This window comes from Nicotiana attenuata, unplaced genomic scaffold, assembly GCF_001879085.1.
Source record: "Nicotiana attenuata strain UT unplaced genomic scaffold, NIATTr2, whole genome shotgun sequence".
Classification (NCBI taxonomy): domain Eukaryota; kingdom Viridiplantae; phylum Streptophyta; class Magnoliopsida; order Solanales; family Solanaceae; genus Nicotiana; species Nicotiana attenuata.
Window position 1 is genome coordinate 76600 of NW_017670800.1, and position 10267 is coordinate 86866.

Below are 10267 nucleotides of genomic sequence, written 5' to 3' on the forward strand. Positions count from 1 at the left end.
GAGTGGATGACTCTTGAGAAGGTTCTAATGGATTCAAGATTTATATGTAGCAATTGAGAATTTTTTGGATTTATATATGGATAGAATCTGAGATTTGCATTGGATGATGTCGAGACTCGCGGTATTTCTATATCACTATGGATTCTACATTTAAATACCAGGAAGGTGAAGGAAACGATTTTAGATTCATAGAAGTTCTCTTCAGAGTTGGTGTCTCGGTTATGGTACTTTTGGGGTGCTTAAGAGGGAATGCAATGGCTTATGGGACTTAGGGCGGTGTGGTTTTATGCTAGGAGCTCTTGTGGTGAGCCTTGGGTAAGGATCATGGTGTTCTGGCAAGGAGAAGTGTCAACTTAAGGGTAACACGGAAGGAACTCGGAGAAATAGGACAACTTGGTAGTAGGTTGGTCAGCACGGTAATGGATATGATCGGTTCTTTGGGTACTTATGATATGGTGAGTCTCTACAAGTTTTTTCTGGCAATACTCTTGGGTTTGGCGAGCTGTGTGGCTTGGTTGAGTTAGAGAGATTCAGTTCTGATGGCTTGGTTATGTGAAAATGGGTTTCGAAGAGTTATCGATGGTTTCTATCACGGTTTGAGATGGATATTTTCTACAGGCGTGAGGAGCATGTTGCATATTTTTATTTTCCCCAGGATGGGATCAAATGGAAGGTTTCTGACTGGTCGGGTATGTATTCTACTGGTGACTCAGAATTGATCATGACATTCTCATATTTTTCATATGATGCCATGATAGATGCGGTGTGTTGTGTGGGATAGAGATTTTCAAGTGCAAGGTCACAGTTTAGTTTTGACGAGAATGTTATGAATTCTTAGACAACATGGACGGTTTCAGATGACTAGATAAAAGGTATACTACTTGGTATTTCCTGAGAAGGGTGCGCATTTCAGAAGGCGCACTGTGTTTTGACTTACGGATGCTTCATTGGTATTGCGGTACTCGCCTGGTTGATCGACTGTTGATGTTCAGATTTTGCTATGTGGCATGGAAGAATTATAGAAGTTTTTCTCGTGGGGATGATGATATATGAGAGATGTGTTAGTCATTCGAGTGGTGGAGTTGGGATCGGCTATGGTGATTCATGTGTTCTATGGATTTGGAGACTGGGAGTTCTCAGAAGCAGATTGTTTTGGGGTTGCAGACTGTGAAGATGTGGCAAAAGTTAGCTAGATGGTAGAACGTGCTATGGTTAGGTCATTGTTGACTTTTGGAGGGCCATTTATCCATTTGGGTGACCGAAGTTGATTTGGGGGCCCATTGGTAGGCCCATGAGGATGTGTATTCTACATCGTGTCGGATTTGTTTACTCAGCACCGTTATTACTGAAAGGTGTGTCATTCGGTTAGAGTTGAGCTTGTTCGTGTTCTGATATGTTCTATGTGTTACTCTTCTATGCTACGAGGGGTTGTGATCTGCTGGTTATATGCACACCCGATACGGTTCTATTTGGGCCTTGTAGCAAAATTCGAGCGAAATGGTTATTGAGGTGTTGAATAGTTGAGTGCGCCTTGGTTATGGTCTTTTCAAGTTGTGGTATATTGCGTTATTCGCTTCTCCATGACTATGGTCATGCACTTCGTGTACTTCATGTCAAATTGCGTGTGGTTGTTGATTTTGAGCATTGTGGCTTGAGGTATTTCATATGGATCGGTGTTCGGATTGGGTCATGCATCGCAACGGCATTATGATAGGATATGATCCTTTGTGCTTATTTCGTGTGTTATGTTTCCCCTTGTGTGGTAGATTTGTATTGCGCTTCGTGGTGGTATCTGTGAGCTGGCGGGATGGTTTCTTCGTTTTCATTCTTTTACATTATTGGGTATACTTGAGTTATTGTTCGCTGGTGCATGGATTGCATGGTATGTGATAGAATTTGTGTGACAGGTCGGTCGAGTAAATTGTACTGGATGAGGTAAGGTTATTGGGCCTGAAGTGAGTGCCATCTAATTTGATTAAGGTATGTTTGCAAGAATTGTGTCACTAGTCGGCTTAGATTTTGGCTATGGTTCTTATCGGGAAAGAGAGCTCCACGACTTGTTAATCTGATGGGTGCTTATGAGTTTCTGTATGTTTCTTTCATCATTGGTAGTGTACGATGGTTCTGAACAAGATTTTAGTTGATATGATGTTTGTTACTGGCGTCGGGTTGGTTATCGAGCAGCTATTGCGGTTGAAAATTATTGCTATGAGTATTTGAGTTATGTGGTATATCATGTACTTATGTCTTGAGATATGGCTATGGATTGATACAGCTTGTTCAGAGTCATACGGTGCATAGATGTAAGAATCGGGTCATATAATGAGTTCCGGATGTTGGGGATTTGGGTTTTAAGGTTTATGGACTAAGGTTGAAGTAAGGATCCTCCGTTAGGTGGTGTTGTCGGGCTTATATGGATTTGGGGTGACATGGGATCACCCATGATTATGTGTATGGTGAGCTTATATGGTGATTTGATGGCAATGGAACGACTTTTGGCACGTTCGAGGACGAACGTATGTTAAGTGGGGGAGAATGTAACGACCCGACCGGTCGTTTTGAGCTTTAGTGTTTCATTCGATGGTTTGAGACTTTGAGTAGCTTCATATTAGTATTATTACTTGCGTGTATGCTTGGTTTCAATTTTCGAACGGTTCGGGATTGATTTGGATTAATGATTCTCGTTTTAGAAGCTTTAAGTTGGAAGAGTTTACCAAGATTTGACTTTTGGGTAAACGGACTCGGAATCGTGTTTTATGTATTCTAATACGTTTGTATGATGATTTTTGACATGTCCACAAAGTTTGATTAAATTTTGATGAGTTTTTGATAAGTTCGAGTTGTATGGTGATTGTTTCTGGTTTCGACGTCGATTTGAGCATAAAGGTTACCATATTGAGCAAACGACCTTTGATTTGTATTTCGACTCAACCATTATATCCGTATCATAATTTAAAACCATATCAGCTGAAATCATCAAGTTTCGACATCGTATGGACAATTTATGGTCATTTTACTAAGAATTGGGTTGCCAAATTTTTCAGATTAATTACGAAATTGCGACTGAGTTCGTATTTAAAACTCTGCACTATTTCCAGATACTGAAACCAACATATCTCCTTCATTATACGGTCAAATGGAGTGATTCAAAAGTCTAACTTGACTGGAATTTTACGAGAAATCTATTGGAGGCATCAAAAATGAGTTTTAGAATCTTTTGACGCAAGAAACGAGGTAGAACAGCTGGACATTTTTGGCTATTTATGTTGTTGGAGCTTTTCTCATCTTGAAAGTTTGGGATTAGGAGAATTCAAGGACGTTCTTCAAGTTTCTTCCATGGGGTAAGGTCTAAACCATAACCTAAGTATTTCCCTTTGATTCATCCATTGGTTTAAGCTTTAATCCATGATTTTAATTGAAACTCATTTAATTCTTCAAATCAAGACCTAGGGTTATGTCCTAAATTTTAAAAATTTAAAATGAGTTAGAGGCGTTTATTTCTCGATTCCTTTTGGGTTTTGTTCTCCTATATTAGAAGAACAACATACTCGAATTTGGCGAGTTTTGGAGGAGTATTTCGGGAAATATGGGACCCAACTAGTGTGGGTTGAACTCTTGGGTTATGAACACCCAAGAGCGATGTTTTGGCGAATTGGTTGAGCTATAGGATTCCGATTGAGTCGGTTTTTGTTCGTATGAGCTTGTAATGGTCCGGGCTTTGCCCGGTAAGCTTGTATTCGGAATCAAAGGCGGTCCCAACATTGACTTTTGTTGACTTTTTTGTTGACTTTGGGCTTTTGATTAAACATTCAACCTTTATCCTTTCCTTTGGCATTATTTGATGTTCTTAGTTGCTTTTGGCTAGTTTCTAACCGTTCGGAGCTTTAGTCAGCTTGTATACATGGTTTGGAAAAGTGGCATTTGTAAACCTAGGAGGTTGCTTCATGTATACTTCCTCAGATATATAACCATTTAGGAACGCACTTTTGACATCCATCTGATACAGTTTGAATCCTTTGTGAGCAGCAAAAGCAAGTAAGATTTGATGGATTCAAGTCTTGCCACAGGTGCAAAGGTCTCATGATAGGCGATTCCTTCTTGTTGAGAGTAACCTTGAGCCACCAGTCTTGCTTTATTTCGAACGACTTGGCCTGATTCATCCATTTTATTTCTGAAAACCCATTTAGACCCAACAATAAAGGAGTTTTTGAGGTTTTGGAACTAATTCCTAGACTTTGTTTTTCTCAAACTGATCCAATTCTTCTTTCATAGCGTTGATCCAATGAGAATCTTTTAGAGCTTCATCAACCTTCTTGGGCTCAATTTGAGAAATGATAGCTACACGAGACTAGTTCTTTTGGTGATCTCCTTGTAGTTATTCCTTCCTGTGGATCTCCTACAATGAATTTTGTGAGGGTATCCTGGTTCGTTCTTCCATTCATTTGGAGTATTTACTGAAGAGATCTTTTCTATGTTAGTCGACTGATCTGGTTGAGATAAGTCACGATCTTATGGAGGAGCTTCAGCTGGTTCAGTCTGTTGATTAGTTGACTCACTTTGATGATCTTTACCTACAATAATAGATTTTGGAGCACACAAAATATCCTCATCTTCAGTAACATGTTCATTCCTTGGGCAAGGGTTAGTATCAATAAAAACAACGTGAATAGATTCTTCAATGCATTAGGTTCTCTTATTTTAAACTCTGTAAGCTCTACTCGAGGAAGAGTAACCAAGAAATATACCTTCATCACTCTTTGGATCAAACTTACCCAGATTATCCTTACCATTGTTATAAACAAAGCATTTGCATCCGAAAGGGTGTAAGTAGCTGATGTTTGGTTTCTTACCATTCCACAAATCCTAGGGAGTCTTTTATAGAATAGGATGAATGAGACATCTGTTAATAATATGACATGTTGTACTTACAGCTTCTGCCCAGAAATGATGAGGTAAAGCGTTTTCCACTATCATGGTTCTTGCCATATCCTGCAAGGTTCTGTTTTTCCGTTCTACTACACCATTCTGCTGAGGAGATCTTGGTGCAGAGAAATTATGGGAGATTCCTTGATCATTACAGAAAGTATCAAATGCTCTTGTTTCAAACTCTCCTCCATGATCACTCCTAATGGTAGATATGTAGTAACCCTTCTCACGTTGAACCTTCTTACATAAAACTTCAAAATTTAGGAATCATCTTTATGACTAAGAAATATAACCCATGTAAATCTAGAGAAATCATCTACAATAACAAAAGCATATTTCTTACCTCTAATACTAACAGTTCTAGTGGGGCCAAATAAATCCATATGCAGCAGTTGAAGAGGTTTAGAGGTTGAAACAATGTTTTTGACTTTGAAAGAGGATCGAGTTTGTTTTCCTAATTGACATGCATCGCATATATGATCTTTTGAAGAATCTAGTTTTGGAAGAACAACAACAAGGTCATGTTTTTAAAGTTTTTGAATGGTGTGCATGCTTGCATGCCCAAGTTTTCTATGCCAAACCTAGGGATCTTCAATTATAGAAGATAGACAAATTTGATCCCCAAAGTTTTCTAAGTTTTTGATAGTATAGACATTTCTGTCCCCATTACCAGAGAGAATGATGTTACCTGATTCGTTTTCTATGGACCAGCCATGTTTCTTAAAACAAACCTCGTAATCATTGTCACATTGTTGACTGATGCTGAGAAGATTATACCCTAGTTCATCTACTAAGTAAACTCCATCCACATCACATGTAGAGCTTAAAGGAACCTTTCCAACACCAATAACATTTCCTTTGGATTTGTTACCAAAAGTAACTGTTCCTCCATCTAGCTTGGTGACTGATTTGAATAATTGTTTGTCACCAGTTGTGACGACCCGGCCGGTCGTCTTAAGAATTTACGCCCCGATCCCCCATTAACTTCTTCCCCTAAGTTAATTTCTGCTATTTGGGTTTGCCGGGACGTTCGGTGTTGAGTTTCGGAGAGTTTTGGGACACTTAGTCCCTAAATGAGAGCTTAAGTGTGGAAAAGTGGTCCGTAGTTGGAACAGAATAAAGACGACCTCGGAATGGAAATCCGATGGTCCCGTTAGCTCCGTTAGGTGATTTCGGGGTTGGGAGCATGTTCGGAATGTATTTTGGATGTCCATAGCTCTTTTAGTCTTGAAATGTTGAAGGTTGAATTTTTGAAGTTTCCGGTCCGATAGTGCATTTTTGATCCGAGGGCCGGATTGGAATTCCGAAAGTTGCAGTAGCTCCGTCGTGTCATTTGGGATGTGTGTGCAAAATTTCAGGTCATTCGGACGTGTTTTGGTTGGGATTTTGATAGAAAATGTATTTTGATGGAATTTGAAAGTCTTAGGCTCAAATCCTTGAATTAATCGAGTTTCCGAAGTTGTTTTAGGTGGTTTAAGGATTGGTACAAGTTTGAATGAGGTATTAGGTGTTATTGGTGCTTTTGGTTGAGGTCCCGGGGGCCTCGGGATGATTTTGGGTGGTTAACGGAAGAATTTTTGAAGTGTTGCAGCAGCTGAACCATTGCTGCTTCTGGTATTTTCGCATCTGCGGCTTGGGAACCGCAGATGCAGCGCCGCAGAGGCGGCTAAATGGCCGTAGAAGCAGCCTTGCTCCTTTCCCTCAGAAATCGCAAAAGCGGTGCTTTTCCCGCATAAGCGGAGCCGCATAAGCGGAGCCGCAGAAGCGGCTCAGGCATCGCAGATGCGGCTCCAGCGTTTCGTTAGTTTCCGCAGAAGCGGTCCCTTGTCCGCAGAAGCGGAAATACCTGAGCAGATATAGAAATTTTAGAGGGTTTGATTTCATAAGTTAGAAAAATCAATTTGAGCTCGGGTAAGGGCGATTTTCAGAGGGTTTTGAAGAGGAGATTATTGGGTAACGTTTCTTTAATCTCTTCTAGTTATATTTCATCATTTTGTAGTTAAATCCATCATTAAAATTCGAATTTGGGATCAAAATTGGAAGAATTTGGGGTAAAACTTCATAGGCTAAACCATTGAATTTTGAGTGCGCATTTGACCTCCGATTTGGGAGATTTTTATTTGGTTAGACTCGTGAGAGTACGAGGGTTCTGAAAATGTGAAAAATTTTCGATTCCAAGGCGTTGGCCCGAAGGGCATTTTGGTCATTTCACCTAATTTCACGCCGTAGCTTTGAATTAAATAGCAAAACCAGTTGTTTGCGATGTTATTTACAATGTGTAATTGAATTGAATAGATTTGGGCCATTTGGAGTCTGATGCTCGTGGCAAGGGCGTGGTTTCTAGTTGATATTGAGCCGGTTCGAGGTAAGTGGCTTGTCTAACCTTGTGTGGGGGACCTTTCCCCTTAGGATTTTTGTTATTTGGTATTTGAGAGCCTTGTACGCGAGGTGACGAGCACGTACTTGAGCCAATTGTTGAAAATCCGATTTTTACTTAAGATATTGCGATTGAGTTCCCTTCGTATTTGCTTTATTCTACTTGCAATTATAGCCTGTGCTAGATTAGGAAGCATGTTTAGTTGATTTAACTTGTCCAATTGCTTAAATTGCCTTAACTGTACTACGTGAAGCATGCTAGGCGAGTACTACCTGTTGCTTGTCTTTTGTACTTCATTTCTGTGAACATTCTGGTTGTGGTTGCGCTTTTATATTGGGACTACGGATGTGGGATTCCGGTAGCTCCCCCCCCCCCCCCGTTGTCTGTTACTTGGACTACGGATTCGATTCCCGGTAGATCCCCCTGCACCTTTACTTTGGGACTGTGGGTTAGATTCCCGATAGATCTCCCTGCACTTTTACTTTGGGACTGCGGGTTAGATTCCCGATAGACCCCCCCCCCCCTGCACATTGATGATTGGACTACAGGAAGGTATCCAGGGAGATCCATCGGATTTACATATATGATGGGCTACGGGACGGTATTCCGAGAGACCCACTGGACAGTTTAAAAGGAAAGGACTACAGGACGGTATCCTGGGAGGTCCTCTTGTTATCATTGGTATCGAGCGGTACATATTCCGTGTTTACTCTGTTTCCTTGTGTAGATGTTATCGTCTTACTTGACCTGTCTTATCTCACCGCTGTACTCATTATTTCTGTCAGATTTTCATATTGTTGATTATTATTATATTTGACCTCAGTAGGGCCCTGACCTTCCTCGTCACTACCCAACCGAGGTTAGGCTTGGCACTTACTGAGTACCGCTGTGGTGTACTCATGCCCTTCCTGCGCATGTTTTTCATGTGCAGATCTAGGTACCTCTTCTCAGGCGCACTATCCTTGAGGCGAGGAGATACACGGAGACTTCGAGGTATATCTGCCGCGTCCGCAAACCAGGAGTCTCTATTCTGTTCCAGCTTTAGTATTTAGTTTATCCCTTTTCTCTCAATTGTTTAGATATTCAGGAGTTAGAGCAGCGTACTATGTTTCTGTTAGCTTGTGGTTCCCGTGAGTTTCCGGGTTTTGGGATTGAGTTGTAGACTTCTGCATTTCTTTGGGTTGTATAGGCCGAGCGGCCTTATATGCAGTATGTTTAGCTTTATTTAACCATTTTGCTAGTTAAGTTGTTATTTCCGCATTGATAGGCTTACCTAGTTGTAGGAACTAGGTGCCACCACGACATGTTCATGGAGGGTGAACTGGGGTCGTGACAAGTTGGTATCAGAGCATTAGGTTCATAGGAGTCATGGAACACAGGCCGGTTTATTAGAGTCTCGCTGATCGGTACGGAGACGTCTGTACTTATCTACGAGAGGCTATGTAACTGTTTAGGAAAAAAATCTTCGTTTCATTTGAATTCCTTGTCGTGCGATATTTTGACATCAATTATAAACTTCTGACTTCTATTCTCTCACAGATGGTGAGGACACGCGCCACTCGAGATGATCAGGCACCCGCGCCCCCTACTGCAGCCGCTAGAGGGCGGGGCCGGGGGAGGGGTCGAGGACGCGCACGTGGTGCAGCCAGAGCACCTGCGTGAGCTGCCGCCGAGGTACCACCAACAGATCTACCGAAGCCCAGGCACCTGGCGCACCTACTACTGCCACTACTACTCCAGCTCTCCAGGAGACTTTAGCTCAGTTCATGAGTATGCACACCACCTCGGCTCAGGCAGGGTTGCTTCCCCTTACTGCAGCCACATCCCAGGCCGGGAGAGTAGCACAGACTCCCGCCGTCCGCACTCCTGAGCAGCGATTGCAGGTTGAGCAGGCTCCCAAGATTATTCCGGCACCGCCTGCAGCGCCAGTTCAGCCCGAGGATGGGTCAGCTGCTTCAGAGGACGAGAAGCGGAGACTTGAGAGGTTCAAGAAATATGATCCCCCAGTGTTCAGTGGATTAGCCTCAGACGATGCCTTGGGATTTCTAGAGGAGTGTCATCGTATTCTTCGCACTATGGGCATAGTGGAGTCCAGCGGGGTTTCTTTCACTGCTTTTCAGCTTCGAGGAGCCGCCTATGATTGGTGGCGCACTTATGAGATAGACAGTCCAGTCGAGGCTGTTTTACTGACTTGGAGCCAGTTCTCGGATATGTTCATGAGAGAGTTTGTCCCCGGAGTCTCAGGGATGCATGGCGCGCAGAGTTTGAGCATTTGCGCCAGGGTGCTATGACCGTTTCGGAGTATGCTATCCATTATACCGGGTTGGCCAGGCATGCACCGGCTTTGGTTGCTACAGTTCGGAAGAGAGTTCGCAGGTTCATTGAGGATCTCATTCCACCCATCAGATCTAGCATGGCTCGAGAGTTGGAGACGGACATTCCTTATCAGCAGGTAGTGAGCATTGCTAGGAGGATTGAGGGTATGCTCGCCAGGGAGCGAGGGGAGAGGGAGGCCAAGAGGTCTCGAGAGTCGGGTCACTACTCTGGTGCCCTTACCCCATCAGCAGGTCGTTATGGCAGAGGTTATGCGGGTCGCCCTGTTCATTCAGCTCTTCCAGCAGCCGTCAGTACTCCAGGTCCACCTACACCTCAGGAGCCTTATTATGCACCTCCAATTTCTAGCGCGCCTCCTGCGCGGGGTGCTTCCAGAGGTCAGTCCAGCAGACCTGGCCCTAGTCAGTCACAGCCACCGCGTCCTCCCAAAGCTTGTTTTGAGTGTGGTGATACACGCCACATGGTTAGGGACTGCCCCAGACTTGGTAGGGGTGCATCTTCACAGACTGCTCAGCCACTGTGTGCTCCTCAGAGTTCTCAGGCCATGGTCACAGCTCCAGCTGCTACCCCACTTGCCCAGCCGGCTAGGGGCGGAGGTCGGGGAGATAGAGGTCGCCCTCGAGAGAGGGG